The following is a 19,871-nucleotide window of genomic DNA, read 5'->3' as shown; positions in this document are numbered from 1 at the left end:
ACCCCCTCCCTCCCCCTCCTAGCTCTATCCGTATCCGTTTCTCGTGTAGGGTAGCGTGCCGTAGGGTAGCGTGCCGTAGGGTAGCTTGGCAAGATAGCGCTGAGACGGAGCCGTCTAGCAACAGTATCCTTCGGGGTGTCCCCCCCCCCTCCCTCCCCATCACGCTTGGCTTGGCACGGTGTGGTCGTCTGCCGTTGTACCGCCGCCCAATGACGCGATTCAAGCAAGTGTTGAAAAGTTTGCCTCGCTGAACTGTCTGCTGCGTGGAGCAGGTGCGCGGGGAGGTGTGAAGGTTCTCATTCAGCTACGGATTATCTTGCTCTGTGCTACTTACGGAATTTTTCCTCCTCAATCATTTCTCGTTTCCCGGAGTTGGGTGTGCGGAGTATTGGATGAGGAAACTTTTGGATTCTATGGCCTCGCTATGTGAGTACACACTGGGTCTCGCTCCCTGCCGACAGGCAATTGTCGATTCACACACCAAAATACAAATCTTACACTTGGCCTGTCAACTAGATACAAATCTTACACTTTGCCTGTCAACTAGACTAAATACAAAACTAAATACAAATCTTACACTTTGCCTGTCAACTAGACTAAATACAAAACTAAATACAAATCTTACACTTTGCCTGTCAACTAGACTAAATACAAAACTAAATACAAATCTTACACTTTGCCTGTCAACTAGATTAAATACAAAACTAAATACAAATCTTACACTTTGCCTGTCAACTAGACTAAATACAAAACTAAATACAAATCTTACACTTTGCCTGTCAACTAGACTAAATACAAAACTAAATACAAATCTTACACTTTGCCTGTCAACTAGATTAAATACAAAACTAAATACAAATCTTACACTTTGCCTGTCAACTAGACTAAATACAAAACTAAATACAAATCTTACACTTTGCCTGTCAACTAGACTAAATACAAAACTAAATACAAATCTTACACTTTGCCTGTCAACTAGACTAAATACAAAACTAAATACAAATCTTACACTTTGCCTGTCAACTAGACTAAATACAAAACTAAATACAAATCTTACACTTTGCCTGTCTACTAAATACAAATCTTACACTTTGCCTGTCAACTAAATACAAATCTTACACTTTGCCTGTCAACTAAATACAAATCATACACTTTGCCTGTCAACTAAATACAAATCTTACACTTTGCCTGTCAACTAAATACAAATCTTACACTTTGCCTGTCAACTAAATACAAATCTTACACTTTGCCTGTCAACTAGACTAAATACAAAACTAAATACAAATCTTACACTTTGCCTGTCAACTAGATTAAATACAAAACTAAATACAAATCTTACACTTTGCCTGTCAACTAGACTAAATACAAAACTAAATACAAATCTTACACTTTGCCTGTCAACTAGACTAAATACAAAACTAAATACAAATCTTACACTTTGCCTGTCAACTAGACTAAATACAAAACTAAATACAAATCTTACACTTTGCCTGTCAACTAGACTAAATACAAAACTAAATACAAATCTTACACTTTGCCTGTCTACTAAATACAAATCTTACACTTTGCCTGTCAACTAAATACAAATCTTACACTTTGCCTGTCAACTAGACTAAATACAAAACTAAATACAAATCTTACACTTTGCCTGTCAACTAAATACAAATCTTACACTTTGCCTGTCAACTAGACTAAATACAAAACTAAATACAAATCTTACACTTTGCCTGTCAACTAGACTAAATACAAATCTTACACTTTGCCTGTCAACTAGACTATTGTTTTACTATTTTAATGAAAAGTTGTATTTTTTAACCGCTCGTCAACAAATTAATTTTTTTTTACAATGACGTAGAAAGCTGAAGACAATCGTTTGGTGCGGTCTAGAAAATCATTGATGACGTCAGTTTTGTTCTGTCCGCCGATTTTATGAAATTAATGAGTCAGTTGATCAAAGTCTCTAACTGATCAAGGGTGGACTAACAGGATGAAACCTCCGCAAGCGGGTGGGGGGTGCTTCAAACACAAGCTAAGATTCGGTGTCAGAACATGAAGCAGCACCCACAATAAAACATGAAGCAACACCCACAATAAAACATGAAGCAACACCCACAATAAAACATGAAGTAGCACCCACAATAAAACATGAAGCATAAAGTAGCACCCACAACAAAACATGAAGTAGCACCCACAATAAAACATGAAGCAACACCCACAATAAAACATGAAGCAACACCCACAATAAAACATGAAGCAACACCCACAATAAAACATGAAGTAGCACCCACAATAAAACATGAAGTAGCACCCACAATAAAACATGAAGTAGCACCCACAATAAAACATGAAGTAGCACCCACAATAAAACATGAAGTAGCACCCACAACAAAACATGAAGTAGCACTCAGGGGTCATCCAGTTATGACGTCCACAATTTGTTTGGATTTTGGACCCCCCCCCGTCCACAAAAATCCACTTTTTTTCCTTATACAAGTCCATATGCGTCCACAAAAGTCAGGTTTTTTCGGACCCCCCCCCCCCCCCCGCGTGTGGACGTCATAAATGCATGACCCCTCATGTTGAAGCCCAACCAGCCATAGAACCTTGTAGAGAACCATGGGATCTGATAAAAGTGTTATTCTAATGGGGGAGGGGGGGGGGGATCGGGCGAAAGATGATAAAGTAGATGTAGAAATTGTTATCTTAAAGTAGATGTAGAAATTGTTATCTTCTGGTTAAAAAACTGGGTGGCAAACAACAAGACATTGTTATCGTCACTTGTCAGATGTTGTTTCATAACATTGTCGTCATGTCTTCACATCAATGTCGTCATGTCTTCACATTAATGAGTGCGATCTCACACTCACACATATACACACATACATACTCATAAAAACCATACATATACATACACAAATTTACATATATAAACACATTTGCACAAATATATACGGCCTATACACATATGCTCCCCCCTCCTTTATTCTCCCCCACATATCCTCTCCCCCACTGAAACCACAATGACTAATGGTGTCACCCCACCTGTCTGGTGGTGTCACCACACCTGTATGATGGTGTCACCCCACCTGTATGATGGTGTTACCCCACCTGTCTGATGGTGTCACCACACCTTCAATGGTGTCACCCCACCTGTATGATGGTGTTACCCCACCTGTCTGATGGTGTCACCCCACCTGTATGATGGTGTCACCCCACCTGTATTATGGTGTCACCCCACTTGTCTGATGGTGTCACCAGCAACGCAGACGTATAAGATGCAGACGTCAGCTCCAAACTCAAGTTTCTCAAATTGTTTCTATTTCTGGGCGGGAGAGCTACTTGAGCAGACGATTGATTAAAAGCGTCTGCCGGTCACGTGATTTCTTTTTCCACAGACAAAAACTTTTCTAGGATAAAACCAACTGGGATGAACGATTTAAGGGATTGTTGGCATGTGGTAGATGGTGTATTGTGGTGTGGATGTTGTATGGTCTAGTGGATGGTGTGTGGTGTAGTGGATGGTGTAGTGGATGTTGGATGGTCTAGTGGATGTTGTATGGTGTAGTGGATGGTGTGTGGTGTAGTGGATGTTGGATGATGTAGTGGATGTTGTATGGTGTAGTGGGTGTAGTGGATGGTGTAGTGGATGCTGTATGGTGTAGTGGATGTTGTATGGTATAGTGGATGTTTGTCCACTATATCTCTGTCTGTCTGTACGTCTGTCTATATCTCTGTCTGTCTGTACGTCTGTCTATATCTCTGTCTGTCTGTACGTCTGTCTTTATCTCTATGTCTGTACGTCTGTCTATATCTCTGTCTGTCTGTACGTCTGTCTATATCTCTGTCTGTCTGTACGTCTGTCTATATCTCTGTCTGTCTGTACGTCTGTCTATATCTCTGTCTGTACGTCTGTCTATATCTCTGTCTGTCTGTACGTCTGTCTATATCTCTGTCTGTCTGTACGTCTGTCTATATCTCTGTCTGTCTGTACGTCTGTCTATATCTCTGTCTGTCTGTACGTCTGTCTATATCTCTGTCTGTCTGTACGTCTGTCTATATCTCTGTCTGTCTTTACGTCTGTCTATATCTCTGTCTGTCTGTACGTCTGTCTATATCTCTGTCTGTCTGTACGTCTGTCTTTATCTCCATGTCTGTACGTCTGTCTATATCTCTGTCTGTCTGTACGTCTGTCTATATCTCTGTCTGTCTGTACGTCTGTCTATATCTCTGTCTGTCTGTACGTCTGTCTATATCTCTGTCTGTCTGTACGTCTGTCTATATCTCTGTCTGTATGTACGTCTGTCTATATCTCTGTCTGTCTGTACGTCTGTCTATATCTCTGTCTGTCTGTACGTCTGTCTATATCTCTGTCTGTCTTTACGTCTGTCTATATCTCTGTCTGTCTGTACGTCTGTCTATATCTCTGTCTGTCTGTACGTCTGTCTATATCTCTGTCTGTCTGTACGTCTGTCTATATCTCTGTCTGTCTGTACGTCTGTCTATATCTCTGTCTGTCTGTACGTCTGTCTATATCTCTGTCTGTACGTCTGTCTATATCTCTGTCTGTCTGTACGTCTGTCTATATCTCCGTCTGTCTGTACGTCTTTCCATATCTCTGTCTGTCTGTACGTCTGTCTATATCTCTGTCTGTACGTCTGTCTATATCTCTGTCTGTACGTCTGTCTATATCTCTGTCTGTACGTCTGTCTATATCTCTGTCTGTCTGTACGTCTGTCTATATCTCTGTCTGTCTTTACGTCTGTCTATATCTCTGTCTGTCTGTACGTCTGTCTATATCTCCGTCTGTCTGTACGTCTTTCCATATCTCTGTCTGTCTGTACGTCTGTCTATATCTCTGTCTGTCTGTACGTCTGTCTATATCTCTGTCTGTACGTCTGTCTATATCTCTGTCTGTACGTCTGTCTATATCTCTGTCTGTACGTCTGTCTATATCTCTGTCTGTCTGTACGTCTGTCTATATCTCTGTCTGTCTTTACGTCTGTCTATATCTCTGTCTGTCTGTACGTCTGTCTATATCTCTGTCTGTCTGTACGTCTGTCTTTATCTCCATGTCTGTACGTCTGTCTATATCTCTGTCTGTCTGTACGTCTGTCTATATCTCTGTCTGTCTGTACGTCTGTCTATATCTGTCTGTCTGTACGTCTGTCTATATCTCTGTTTGTCTGTACGTCTGTCTATATCTCTGTCTGTCTGTACGTCTGTCTATATCTCTGTCTGTCTGTACGTCTGTCTATATCTCTGTCTGTCTGTACGTCTGTCTATATCTCTGTCTGTCTGTACGTCTGTCTATATCTCTGTCTGTCTTTACGTCTGTCTATATCTCTGTCTGTCTGTACGTCTGTCTATATCTCTGTCTGTCTGTACGTCTGTCTATATCTCTGTCTGTCTGTACGTCTGTCTTTATCTCTGTCTGTCTGTACGACTGTCTATATCTCTGTCTGTCTTTACGTCTGTCTATATCTCTGTCTGTCTGTACGTCTGTCTATATCTCTGTCTGTCTGTACGTCTGTCTATATCTCTGTCTGTCTGTACGTCTGTCTATATCTCTGTCTGTCTGTACGTCTGTCTATATCTCCATGTCTGTACGTCTGTCTATATCTCTGTCTGTCTGTACGTCGGTCTATATCTCCATGTCTGTACGTCTGTCTATATCTCTGTCTGTCTTTACGTCTGTCTATATCTCTGTCTGTCTGTACGTCTGTCTATATCTCTGTCTGTCTGTACGTCTGTCTATATCTCTGTCTGTCTGTACGTCTGTCTATATCTCTGTCTGTCTGTACGTCTGTCTATATCTCTGTCTGTCTGTACGTCTGTCTATATCTCTGTCTGTACGTCTGTCTATATCTCTGTCTGTACGTCTGTCTATATCTCTGTCTGTCTGTACGTCTGTCTATATCTCCGTCTGTCTGTACGACTTTCCATATCTCTGTCTGTCTGTACGTCTGTCTATATCTCTGTCTGTCTGTACGTCTGTCTATATCTCTGTCTGTACGTCTGTCTATATCTCTGTCTGTACGTCTGTCTATATCTCTGTCTGTCTGTACGTCTGTCTATATCTCTGTCTGTCTTTACGTCTGTCTATATCTCTGTCTGTCTGTACGTCTGTCTATATCTCTGTCTGTCTGTACGTCTGTCTTTATCTCCATGTCTGTACGTCTGTCTATATCTCTGTCTGTCTGTACGTCTGTCTATATCTCTGTCTGTCTGTACGTCTCTCTATATCTGTCTGTCTGTACGTCTGTCTATATCTTATCTGTCTGTACGTCTGTCTATATCTCTGTCTGTCTGTACGTCTGTCTATATCTCTGTCTGTCTGTACGTCTGTCTATATCTCTGTTTGTCTGTACGTCTGTCTATATCTCTGTCCGTCTGTACGTCTGTCTATATCTCTGTCTGTCTGTACGTCTGTCTATATCTCTGTCTGTCTGTACGTCTGTCTATATCTCTGTCTGTCTGTACGTCTGTCTATATCTCTGTCTGTCTGTACGTCTGTCTATATCTCTGTCTGTCTGTACGTCTGTCTATATCTCTGTCTGTCTGTACGTCTGTCTATATCTCTGTCTGTCTGTACGTCTGTCTATATCTCTGTCTGTCTGTACGTCTGTCTTTATCTCTGTCTGTCTGTACGACTGTCTATATCTCTGTCTGTCTTTACGTCTGTCTATATCTCTGTCTGTCTGTACGTCTGTCTATATCTCTGTCTGTCTTTACGTCTGTCTATATCTCTGTCTGTCTGTACGTCTGTCTATATCTCTGTCTGTCTGTACGTCTGTCTTTATCTCCATGTCTGTACGTCTGTCTATATCTCTGTCTGTCTGTACGTCTGTCTATATCTCTGTCTGTCTGTACGTCTGTCTATATCTGTCTGTCTGTACGTCTGTCTATATCTTATCTGTCTGTACGTCTGTCTATATCTCTGTCTGTCTGTACGTCTGTCTATATCTCTGTCTGTCTGTACGTCTGTCTGTATCTCTGTTTGTCTGTACGTCTGTCTATATCTCTGTCTGTCTGTACGTCTGTCTATATCTCCGTCTGTCTGTACGTCTGTCTATATCTCTGTCTGTCTGTACGTCTGTCTATATCTCTGTCTGTCTGTACGTCTGTCTATATCTCTGTCTGTCTTTACGTCTGTCTATATCTCTGTCTGTCTGTACGTCTGTCTATATCTCTGTCTGTCTGTACGTCTGTCTATATCTCTGTCTGTCTGTACGTCTGTCTTTATCTCTGTCTGTCTGTACGACTGTCTATATCTCTGTCTGTCTTTACGTCTGTCTATATCTCTCTCTGTCTGTACGTCTGTCTATATCTCTGTCTGTCTGTACGTCTGTCTATATCTCTGTCTGTCTGTACGTCTGTCTATATCTCTGTCTGTCTGTACGTCTGTCTATATCTCTGTCTGTCTGTACGTCTGTCTATATCTCTGTCTGTCTGTACGTCTGTCTATATCTCTGTCTGTCTGTACGTCTGTCTATATCTCTGTCTGTCTGTACGTCTGTCTATATATCTGTCTGTCTGTACGTCTGTCTATATCTCTGTCTGTCTGTACGTCGGTCTATATCTCCATGTCTGTACGTCTGTCTATATCTCTGTCTGTCTGTACGTCTGTCTATATCTCTGTCTGTCTGTACGTCTGTCTATATCTCTGTCTGTCTGTACGTCTGTCTATATCTCTGTCTGTCTGTACGTCTGTCTATATCTCTGTCTGTCTGTACGTCTGTCTATATCTCTGTCTGTCTGTACGTCTGTCTATATCTCTGTCTGTCTGTACGTCTGTCTATATCTCTGTCTGTCTGTACGTCTGTCTATATCTCTGTCTGTACGTCTGTCTATATCTCTGTCTGTCTGTACGTCTGTCTATATCTCTGTCTGTCTGTACGTCTGTCTATATCTCTGTCTGTCTGTACGTCTGTCTTTATCTCCATGTCTGTACGTCTGTCTATATCTCTGTCTGTCTGTACGTCTGTCTATATCTCTGTCTGTCTGTACGTCTGTCTATATCTCTGTCTGTCTGTACGTCTGTCTATATCTCTGTCTGTCTGTACGTCTGTCTATATCTCTGTCTGTCTGTACGTCTGTCTATATCTCTGTCTGTCTTTACGTCTGTCTATATCTCTGTCTGTCTGTACGTCTGTCTATATCTCTGTCTGTCTGTACGTCTGTCTTTATCTCCATGTCTGTACGTCTGTCTATATCTCTGTCTGTCTGTACGTCTGTCTATATCTCTGTCTGTCTGTACGTCTGTCTATATCTCTGTCTGTCTGTACGTCTGTCTATATCTCTGTCTGTCTGTACGTCTGTCTATATCTCTGTCTGTCTGTACGTCTGTCTATATCTCTGTCTGTCTGTACGTCTGTCTATATCTCTGTCTGTGTGTACGTCTGTCTATATCTCTGTCTGTCTGTACGTCTGTCTATATCTCTGTCTGTCTTTACGTCTGTCTATATCTCTGTCTGTCTGTACGTCTGTCTATATCTCTGTCTGTCTGTACGTCTGTCTTTATCTCCATGTCTGTACGTCTGTCTATATCTCTGTCTGTCTGTACGTCTGTCTATATCTCTGTCTGTCTGTACGTCTGTCTATATCTCTGTCTGTCTGTACGTCTGTCTATATCTCTGTCTGTCTGTACGTCTGTCTATATCTCTGTCTGTATGTACGTCTGTCTATATCTCTGTCTGTCTGTACGTCTGTCTATATCTCTGTCTGTCTGTACGTCTGTCTATATCTCTGTCTGTCTTTACGTCTGTCTATATCTCTGTCTGTCTGTACGTCTGTCTATATCTCTGTCTGTCTGTTCGTCTGTCTATATCTCTGTCTGTCTGTACGTCTGTCTATATCTCTGTCTGTCTGTACGTCTGTCTATATCTCTGTCTGTCTGTACGTCTGTCTATATCTCTGTCTGTACGTCTGTCTATATCTCTGTCTGTCTGTACGTCTGTCTATATCTCTGTCTGTCTGTACGTCTGTCTATATCTCCGTCTGTCTGTACGTCTTTCCATATCTCTGTCTGTCTGTACGTCTGTCTATATCTCTGTCTGTACGTCTGTCTATATCTCTGTCTGTACGTCTGTCTATATCTCTGTCTGTACGTCTGTCTATATCTCTGTCTGTCTGTACGTCTGTCTATATCTCTGTCTGTCTTTACGTCTGTCTATATCTCCGTCTGTCTGTACGTCTTTCCATATCTCTGTCTGTCTGTACGTCTGTCTATATCTCTGTCTGTCTGTACGTCTGTCTATATCTCTGTCTGTACGTCTGTCTATATCTCTGTCTGTACGTCTGTCTATATCTCTGTCTGTACGTCTGTCTATATCTCTGTCTGTCTGTACGTCTGTCTATATCTCTGTCTGTCTTTACGTCTGTCTATATCTCTGTCTGTCTGTACGTCTGTCTATATCTCTGTCTGTCTGTACGTCTGTCTTTATCTCCATGTCTGTACGTCTGTCTATATCTCTGTCTGTCTGTACGTCTGTCTATATCTCTGTCTGTCTGTACGTCTGTCTATATCTGTCTGTCTGTACGTCTGTCTATATCTCTGTTTGTCTGTACGTCTGTCTATATCTCTGTCTGTCTGTACGTCTGTCTATATCTCTGTCTGTCTGTACGTCTGTCTATATCTGTCTGTCTGTACGTCTGTCTATATCTCTGTTTGTCTGTACGTCTGTCTATATCTCTGTCTGTCTGTACGTCTGTCTATATCTCTGTCTGTCTGTACGTCTGTCTATATCTCTGTCTGTCTGTACGTCTGTCTATATCTCTGTCTGTCTGTACGTCTGTCTATATCTCTGTCTGTCTTTACGTCTGTCTATATCTCTGTCTGTCTGTACGTCTGTCTATATCTCTGTCTGTCTGTACGTCTGTCTATATCTCTGTCTGTCTGTACGTCTGTCTTTATCTCTGTCTGTCTGTACGACTGTCTATATCTCTGTCTGTCTGTACGTCTGTCTATATCTCTGTCTGTCTGTACGTCTGTCTATATCTCTGTCTGTCTGTACGTCTGTCTATATCTCTGTCTGTCTGTACGTCTGTCTATATCTCTGTCTGTCTGTACGTCTGTCTATATCTCCATGTCTGTACGTCTGTCTATATCTCTGTCTGTCTGTACGTCGGTCTATATCTCCATGTCTGTACGTCTGTCTATATCTCTGTCTGTCTTTACGTCTGTCTATATCTCTGTCTGTCTGTACGTCTGTCTATATCTCTGTCTGTACGTCTGTCTATATCTCTGTCTGTACGTCTGTCTATATCTCTGTCTGTACGTCTGTCTATATCTCTGTCTGTCTGTACGTCTGTCTATATCTCTGTCTGTCTGTACGTCTGTCTATATCTCTGTCTGTACGTCTGTCTATATCTCTGTCTGTCTGTACGTCTGTCTATATCTCCGTCTGTCTGTACGTCTTTCCATATCTCTGTCTGTCTGTACGTCTGTCTATATCTCTGTCTGTCTGTACGTCTGTCTATATCTCTGTCTGTACGTCTGTCTATATCTCTGTCTGTACGTCTGTCTATATCTCTGTCTGTCTGTACGTCTGTCTATATCTCTGTCTGTCTTTACGTCTGTCTATATCTCTGTCTGTCTTTACGTCTGTCTATATCTCTGTCTGTCTGTACGTCTGTCTTTATCTCCATGTCTGTACGTCTGTCTATATCTCTGTCTGTCTGTACGTCTGTCTATATCTCTGTCTGTCTGTACGTCTCTCTATATCTGTCTGTCTGTACGTCTGTCTATATCTTATCTGTCTGTACGTCTGTCTATATCTCTGTCTGTCTGTACGTCTGTCTATATCTCTGTCTGTCTGTACGTCTGTCTATATCTCTGTTTGTCTGTACGTCTGTCTATATCTCTGTCTGTCTGTACGTCTGTCTATATCTCTGTCTGTCTGTACGTCTGTCTATATCTCTGTCTGTCTGTACGTCTGTCTATATCTCTGTCTGTCTGTACGTCTGTCTATATCTCTGTCTGTCTGTACGTCTGTCTATATCTCTGTCTGTCTTTACGTCTGTCTATATCTCTGTCTGTCTGTACGTCTGTCTATATCTCTGTCTGTCTGTACGTCTGTCTATATCTCTGTCTGTCTGTACGTCTGTCTTTATCTCTGTCTGTCTGTACGACTGTCTATATCTCTGTCTGTCTTTACGTCTGTCTATATCTCTGTCTGTCTGTACGTCTGTCTATATCTCTGTCTGTCTTTACGTCTGTCTATATCTCTGTCTGTCTGTACGTCTGTCTATATCTCTGTCTGTCTGTACGTCTGTCTTTATCTCCATGTCTGTACGTCTGTCTATATCTCTGTCTGTCTGTACGTCTGTCTATATCTCTGTCTGTCTGTACGTCTGTCTATATCTGTCTGTCTGTACGTCTGTCTATATCTTATCTGTCTGTACGTCTGTCTATATCTCTGTCTGTCTGTACGTCTGTCTATATCTCTGTCTGTCTGTACGTCTGTCTGTATCTCTGTTTGTCTGTACGTCTGTCTATATCTCTGTCTGTCTGTACGTCTGTCTATATCTCTGTCTGTCTGTACGTCTGTCTATATCTCTGTCTGTCTGTACGTCTGTCTATATCTCTGTCTGTCTGTACGTCTGTCTATATCTCTGTCTGTCTTTACGTCTGTCTATATCTCTGTCTGTCTGTACGTCTGTCTATATCTCTGTCTGTCTGTACGTCTGTCTATATCTCTGTCTGTCTGTACGTCTGTCTTTATCTCTGTCTGTCTGTACGACTGTCTATATCTCTGTCTGTCTGTACGTCTGTCTATATCTCTGTCTGTCTGTACGTCTGTCTATATCTCTGTCTGTCTGTACGTCTGTCTATATCTCTGTCTGTCTGTACGTCTGTCTATATATCTGTCTGTCTGTACGTCTGTCTATATCTCTGTCTGTCTGTACGTCGGTCTATATCTCCATGTCTGTACGTCTGTCTATATCTCTGTCTGTCTGTACGTCTGTCTATATCTCTGTCTGTCTGTACGTCTGTCTATATCTCTGTCTGTCTGTACGTCTGTCTATATCTCTGTCTGTCTGTACGTCTGTCTATATCTCTGTCTGTCTGTACGTCTGTCTATATCTCTGTCTGTCTGTACGTCTGTCTATATCTCTGTCTGTCTGTACGTCTGTCTATATCTCTGTCTGTCTGTACGTCTGTCTATATCTGTCTGTACGTCTGTCTATATCTCTGTCTGTCTGTACGTCTGTCTATATCTCTGTCTGTCTGTACGTCTGTCTATATCTCTGTCTGTCTGTACGTCTGTCTTTATCTCCATGTCTGTACGTCTGTCTATATCTCTGTCTGTCTGTACGTCTGTCTATATCTCTGTCTGTCTGTACGTCTGTCTATATCTCTGTCTGTCTGTACGTCTGTCTATATCTCTGTCTGTCTGTACGTCTGTCTATATCTCTGTCTGTCTGTACGTCTGTCTATATCTCTGTCTGTCTGTACGTCTGTCTATATCTCTGTCTGTCTGTACGTCTGTCTATATCTCTGTCTGTCTGTACGTCTGTCTATATCTCTGTCTGTACGTCTGTCTATATCTCTGTCTGTCTGTACGTCTGTCTATATCTCTGTCTGTCTGTACGTCTGTCTTTATCTCCATGTCTGTACGTCTGTCTATATCTCTGTCTGTCTGTACGTCTGTCTATATCTCTGTCTGTCTGTACGTCTGTCTATATCTCTGTCTGTACGTCTGTCTATATCTCTGTCTGTCTGTACGTCTGTCTATATAACTGTCTGTCTGTACGTCTTTCTATATCTCTGTCTGTCTGTACGTCTGTCTATATCTCTGTCTGTCTGTTGTCTGGTAGACGACTTGTCTTCTGTCCCAAATAATAACGGGTCGCATGGGTCGTGTGGGTCGTATGGGTCGTATGGGTCGTATGGGTCGTATGACAACTTTGAGGTTTCTTTGATCTGTTGTTTGATTTCCAAGTTATGTGTGTGTCCACAATGTATCCATTAAGTGTCCACCATGTCTCCACCATGTCTCCACCATGTATCCATTGTATGTCTATTATATCTGTTATGGTGATGTTGCGGGATTAAAGCGACGTGTTTGGATTAAACAACGTGTTTAGAGCTTAGTTGATCTTAATGACAATCCTCGGGAGTCATTAGGTTATCGATTATTGTACTAGAATCGGTATCGAACCCACAGGCGTGACAAATGATAATGTTCCAGTGACGTCATCATTAGTCATCGATAAAGTCAGACAAAGAATCTTTGACAGCCATATAGGTCTTTGTCTGACAGCTATGTAGGTCTTTTTCTGACAGCCATATAGGTCTTTGTCTGACAGCTATGTAGGTCTTTGTCTGACAGCCACGTAGGTCTTTGTCTGATAGCTAAGAAGCATGTAGGTCCTTGGTCAACAAAATTTCTTGGTCGATGTACGTTTTTGTTTGACAATGACGAAGGTTTTTTGTGTGTGCTGCCAATGTAGGTCCTTGAATGTAGGTCTTTGGGTGTAGGTCCTTAGACTGATATATCCTCAATCTATGATATAGTACAACAAACAATCTTGAATATGACATAATCTATCACAACGATCACATTCATCTCATACATCACTTATCTATCACATTCATCTCATACATCACTTATCTATCACATTCATCTCATACATCACTTATCTATCACATTATATCATACATCACTTATCTATCACATTCATCTCATACATCACTTATCTATCACATTATCTCAAACATCACTTATCTATCACATTATCTCATACATCACTTATCTATCACATTCATCTCATACATCACTTATCTATCACTCCAGTCTCCTCTTTCATTCAGCTATGTGGTGTCACTCTGTGGTGTCACACTGTGCCGTCACACTGTGGTGTCACACTGTGGTGTCACACTGTGGTGTCACTCTGTGGTGTCACGTCATCTATGTCTGATCACCTTCTGGTGTTGGCTAGGTGGACTAGCTCTGTGTCTCTCATTGCCTACCATCATTGCCTACCATCATTGCCTACCGTCATTGCCTACCGTCATTGCCTACCATCATTGCCTACCATCATTGCCTACCGTCATTGCCTACCGTCATTGCCTACCTTCATTGCCTACCTTCATTGCCTACCGTCATCGCCTACCGTCATTGCCTACCGTCATTGCCTACCATCATTGCCTAATGTCCAACAAGCACGGCCTCATGTCTTACAAGCATGTCCTACCCCCACACCACTCCCCCCAACCCCACTCCCCCACCCACACACCACTCCCCCCCAACCCCACTCCCCCACCCACACACCACTCCCCCCCAACCCCACTCCCCCCAACCCCACTCCCACACCCACACACCACTCCCACTCCCACCCCCACACCACACCCCCACACCACTCCCCAACCCCACTCCCCCATCCACTCCCACTCCCCCACCCCCACCACTCCGCCACACCACTCCCCCACACCACTCCCACTCCCCCACACCATTCCCACTCCCCCATCCACTCCCCCCACCCCCACACCACTTATCACAGAAGAATCCGTGACCCCTGACCTCCCAGCCTCCGTGTGATGGACTCCTGATGGAGCAGCCAATTACCGCTAACTGGCAGGGGTGGGGTGGGGGTGGGGTGGGGGTGGGACGTTACCCATGCTGTGTAAAACTGGCAGGGTGGGGGTGGGGGTGGGACGTTACCCATGCTGTGTAAAACTGGCAGGGGTGGGGTGGGGTGGGGGTGGGACGTTACCCATGCTGTGTAAAACTGGCAGGGTGGGGGTGGGGGTGGGACGTTACCCATGCTGTGTAAAACTGGCAGGGGTGGGGTGGGGGTGGGACGTTACCCATGCTGTGTAAAACTGGCAGGGGTGGGGTGGGGGTGGGGGTGGGACGTTACCCATGCTGTGTAAAACTGGCAGGGGTGGGGTGGGGGTGGGACGTTACCCATGCTGTGTAAAATTTCTAAGATTCCACTGACACTAGGTCCTGCAAGTAAAAACAGAAGGTCGGGGGTGGAGGTCAGGGGGTGAAGGTCAAGGGTCCGGCCGTTTTGATACTTGCAGCTTACGTGGCCACTGTTATAGTACACGGATAAAACAATAGTGGCCATTAAACAATTTGGCCTTGGTACTCGTGGCCATCTAATGTGGCCTTACTACACGTGACTATCTAATGTGGCCATCTAATGTGGCCATCTAATGTGGCCTTACTATACGTGACTATCTAATGTAGCCATCTAATGTGGCCATCTGATGTGGCCTTGCTACACGTGGCCATCTAATGTGGCCTTGCTACACCTGGCCATCTAATGTGGCCTTGCTACACCTGGCTATCTAATGTGGCCTTGCTACACCTGGCCATCAAATGTGGCCTTACTACACGTGACTATCTAATTTGGCCATCTAATGTGGCCTTACTACACGTGACTATCTAATTTGGCCATCTCATGTGGCCATCTAATGTGGCCTTGCTACACGTGGCCATCTAATGTGGCCTTGCTACACGTGGCCATCTAATGTGGCCTTACTACACGTGACTATCTAATGTGGCCATCTAATGTGGCCATCTAATGTGGCCTTGCTACACCTGGCCATCTGATGTGGCCTTGCTACACCTGGCCATCTAATGTAGCCTTGCTACACCTGGCCATCTAATGTGGCCTTGCTACACCTGGCCATCTAATGTGGCCTTGCTACACCTGGCCATCTAATGTGGCCTTGCTACACCTGGCCATCTAATGTGGCCTTGCTACACCTGGACATCTAATGTGGCCTTGCTACACATGGCCATCTAATGTGGCCATCTAATGTGGCCTTGCTATACATGGCCATCTAATGTGGCCTTACTACACCTGGCCATCTGATGTGGCCTTGCTACACATGGCCATCTAATGTGGCCTTACTACACCTGGCCATCTGATGTGGCCTTGCTACACTTGGCCATCTAATGAAAGTTTGTTGGAGCTGTGGCTCTATTATCAATGACGTCATTATTATTGTGTATCGTTTCCGTCCTTCGATTCTCTATTTTGTGTATAGACGCTTAAAGCAGATCTTATCATAATACTTTATCTGGTAACCTTGATCTAGTTATAGTACATCCATATACTAAATGTTGTTCTTAGGCGGAGGGGAGGGGGAGGGAAGGGAGGGGGCCTCTACCCAGTGGCGGATTAAGGGGGGGGGTGTGCTGAAAGGGCTGCAGACAAGGGCCCTCGATTTTTAGGGCCCCCAAATTTACCGCCTAATTGTTGGTTTTTACTATAAAAACTAGTTCTAATATTTGTATCACAAGCTTCAATTTAAAAAAAAAATTTCTACGACTTGCACACACGTAGGTATAAATACCAGCTGTCATCACCCCCTACCCAGACATTGTTCAGATAAAGCCGACGCTTCCTAAAAATAACATAATCCGGAACAGTGATCGCTTATGACAATAAAATGAGTGGTTTTTACCGTTAAAAGACACAAACACCAGCCGAATTGTGATAGATGATTGACTCATTTTTTAAAAACAGCCAGCAATTAAAAGTTATTTCGTCAGATCGCGTCACACGGTGGTAACAAAAATATAGAAAATAATACTGTATAGTATTTACACTGTGAATTAGTTCTCACTCGCAATCATTCAGGCAATCAGATTTATAGGCTAACCCTAGCAATCAGCGGAAACATTCCTGACCAATCTTTAAATTGTGTTAAAATGACAAGCCATTTTATTTACCAAACAAAGGCCACAAAAATGAGTTGTTCCCCGTGACAAAAAACTTCAAAACGCCCCTCCCATCATAAGCTGTCGTCGCTTTCTGCTCGCAAAATGTTTACATAAAGCGATGCACCCTAGCATATTACACATTTTTCGGTTGATCAACTAATTTCAAGAAATAAAAAAATTGAATCTTAACAAAACAGACCAAAAATGTTTTACATGATCCGTCTAATAGCTTACAAATGGCGCTTTAATCCAAACGTTTTTAAAAGGCAGGAAGTAACCTGGTTTGAATATTAGTTTTTTGAAGTGAAAGGTAGGTTGTTGTTTTATTTGCCGAATAAATGAGAATTTAAACCGAAACTAGACGGCAGGTGGGAGCTACAACTACAAAGGATATGGCAAGGTTTATCTCAAGAGTACAGAAATGTAAGACATAGCTCATTAGTAGTGGTGCATTATGGTGTTGAACAGGAGACACCCAAATTCGGGGGCTTATTTTCTTATAAGTTTTTTTCTTCTAAATTTACAATTATTAAAGAATGAGGTTTTTTTAATGAAATATACGTCTGTCCCTTAGTCGGACATCAACGCCCACTCTCTACAGTTTAAACTTTAGCTGTCATCGCTTCATGTCAAACAATGTTTATTTAACGTGAGCTCTCCCTAAAATAATATGTTTCTGATTGATCTTGCTTAGTCTATAAAATACGACCAGTAAGTAAGATCTGCAAATGTATAGAGGTCTAGTAGGCTGATCACATATACTAAAATAATATTAAGTGATATATATATTTTTATAATCATATTGTGTCTTCCATTGGATCTATACAAGCAGCACTATAACTCTAACATGTTTACAACAGTAGGCCTATTCAAATAAACCGGGAGTGATCTCCCCTAAACTTTCTCGAATATTCTTATATAACTTGGAATATAGACACGATTTTTAATTACTTAAACTTTTAAAAATAGAATAGAATCTCATAGAAAAAAGAATTGCGCACCAAGCAAACGCCAAAACAAAATGTGCATAATAGTGCGCAATATTATTATTACTTTATAAATTTGCATGCGTTTTTTGAGAACACGGAAATAGCGTAAATTAGCACTTCCGCTCAACGGAAATGACTCAAAATAGTACTCAAATTATAGGCTTTTGAAAAATTCAAAGTAGAAAAAGTACCACTTCCGGTTATTGGAAATCGCTCAAAAGTTGATACGGATCTAAGATTTTGATGAAATACTTATATATGAAATTTCATCAACCTAGCTGCAACGGTACTGTGTTTACACACAGACAGGCACACACACAGACACACAGACACACAGACATACGGACAAGATTGCAAAATTATGTTTTTCCGTATCAATGAGGTGTAGAACGTCGAGATTTGTATAAATCTCGATTTTTTTTTTGCACGATTACAAGACTTTCTCTATACTTCGTATATACGAGAAAGTAAAAATGGTATGGAGAGATGTTTTCAAATTTTGTTATCTGAATCAAATTTTCGTATAGTTACGATTTTTAAAAGATAAGTTATAATTAAGCACGATTTTAAAAGTACTGAAGTTGTAAACATTTATCTTGGATTTAAACTCCTCAAGTAATAGAAGATGTAATTGAGTATTATTCTTCTGTACGTTTTGCCATTTAAGTCTAATATTAAAATTTTCATTAAAAACAATTTTAAACACACCCTTACCTAAACATGTTAGACAAAAGCGTCGCTAGACTAATTAAGCTTTTGTTAGTCAACGCGAAATGGCGCCAGAATCTATTTTTTAAATATGTAAATATTCATGATTGTTCCACTTAGGGTGGTTGAGATATTCTTTATTTTCTTTTATATTCTGTAGAAGAGTTTTTCTAAAAGTCATTTTTCGTCTCTTTTAATTGCATCTGCCAAATATTTGAATGTCTTCAAATCCTGATGAATTTAGATTTGATAATTTTTCACATGTTTATGCGGATATCCAAGCTTCAGTGGCTTAGATACTGAGAGAGCCACCTAGAGATCTAATATAATTTTATAAAGGCTAACGTGTATACATTTTTGTGCTGAATCCCCATCAGTTGACTTATTTGTTGTCCAATCTTGGAATAACAGCAGCGTATTTTCACTGGCATTTGTTTACTTATTGCTTTTCGTTTCTTTTCACACACACACACACACATATATATATATATATATATATATATATATATATATATATATATATATATATATATATACATACATACATACATACATACATACATACATACATACATACATACATACATACATACATACATACATACATACATACGTACATACATACATACGTACATACGTACATACGTACATACGTACATACGTACATACGTACATACGTACATACGTACATACGTACATACATACATACATACATACATACATACATGACAACTTGAGCACATTTCTATTGTGTAGTAGGTGACAGGACAAATGATCTCAGGACAAATGATCTCAGACAAAATATCTCAGACAAAATATCTCACGGACAAATGATCTCAGGACAAATGATCTCAAGACAAATGATCTCAAGGACAAATGATCTCAAGGACAAAAGATACCAGGACAAAATATATCAGGACAAATGATACCATGGACAATTGATCTCAGACAAAATATCTCAGACAAAATATCTCACAGCAAAATTTTAATAGTGTATTGGATGAATTTAGTTGATCTGAACATTATTTTGTTAACTGTCAACATGGTTTTGTTTACTTTGTTTAATTTTTTATAGGCCTATGTAATAATTGTGAGAAATGTTTGCCGTATACATTTGTCATATTGCACTAAACATTTTAAAATTAAGATTATTAATATAGTATGCGAAGATCAAAGATTTTTAATTCGATAGGCAGCGTAGTGCGCTTGACAAATATGAGACAATCCTACCACGTCAGGTGGACAAAACTATATCAAAGGGGATGAAATAACAATAAAGACACACCTTCGTATCAAGGTGGCCGCTCGCTTTGATAGCAAAGACGCCTTAAGGGAAAGCCAACCGCCCTCCATGGACAATACAGCTAGCCTCTAAAGTCCATTGTTATGCATTGGTCACACCTTAGTGATCAGGCGACAAATGCGGTCATTGCGGAGCTAAGTTTGTCGTAGTGTGCATGCAAACAAAGCAGTATAAGCTGTGCTTACT

At 41.4% G+C, this 19,871-nt stretch overlaps 1 protein-coding gene across 1 annotated transcript in view; it reads left to right on the top strand.

Moving 5' to 3' along the window:
- The first annotated feature begins 278 nt into the window (after window positions 1-278).
- Window positions 279-19,871, top strand: part of LOC131953511 (netrin-1) — an 89,978-nt gene continuing 70,385 nt past the window's right edge. Inside the window, exon 1 of the mRNA XM_059316710.1 lies at window positions 279-426. The gene's annotated coding sequence lies outside the window, so the exon portion shown is untranslated. The remainder of the gene's footprint in view (window positions 427-19,871) is intronic.

The sequence above is a fragment of the Physella acuta genome, unplaced genomic scaffold (genome assembly GCF_028476545.2).
Source record: "Physella acuta isolate Inbredline_101_S28 unplaced genomic scaffold, ASM2847654v3 ptg000927l, whole genome shotgun sequence".
In the NCBI taxonomy this organism is placed as follows: Eukaryota; Metazoa; Mollusca; class Gastropoda; family Physidae; genus Physella; species Physella acuta.
This window is presented reverse-complemented; position numbering and strand designations above follow the sequence as displayed.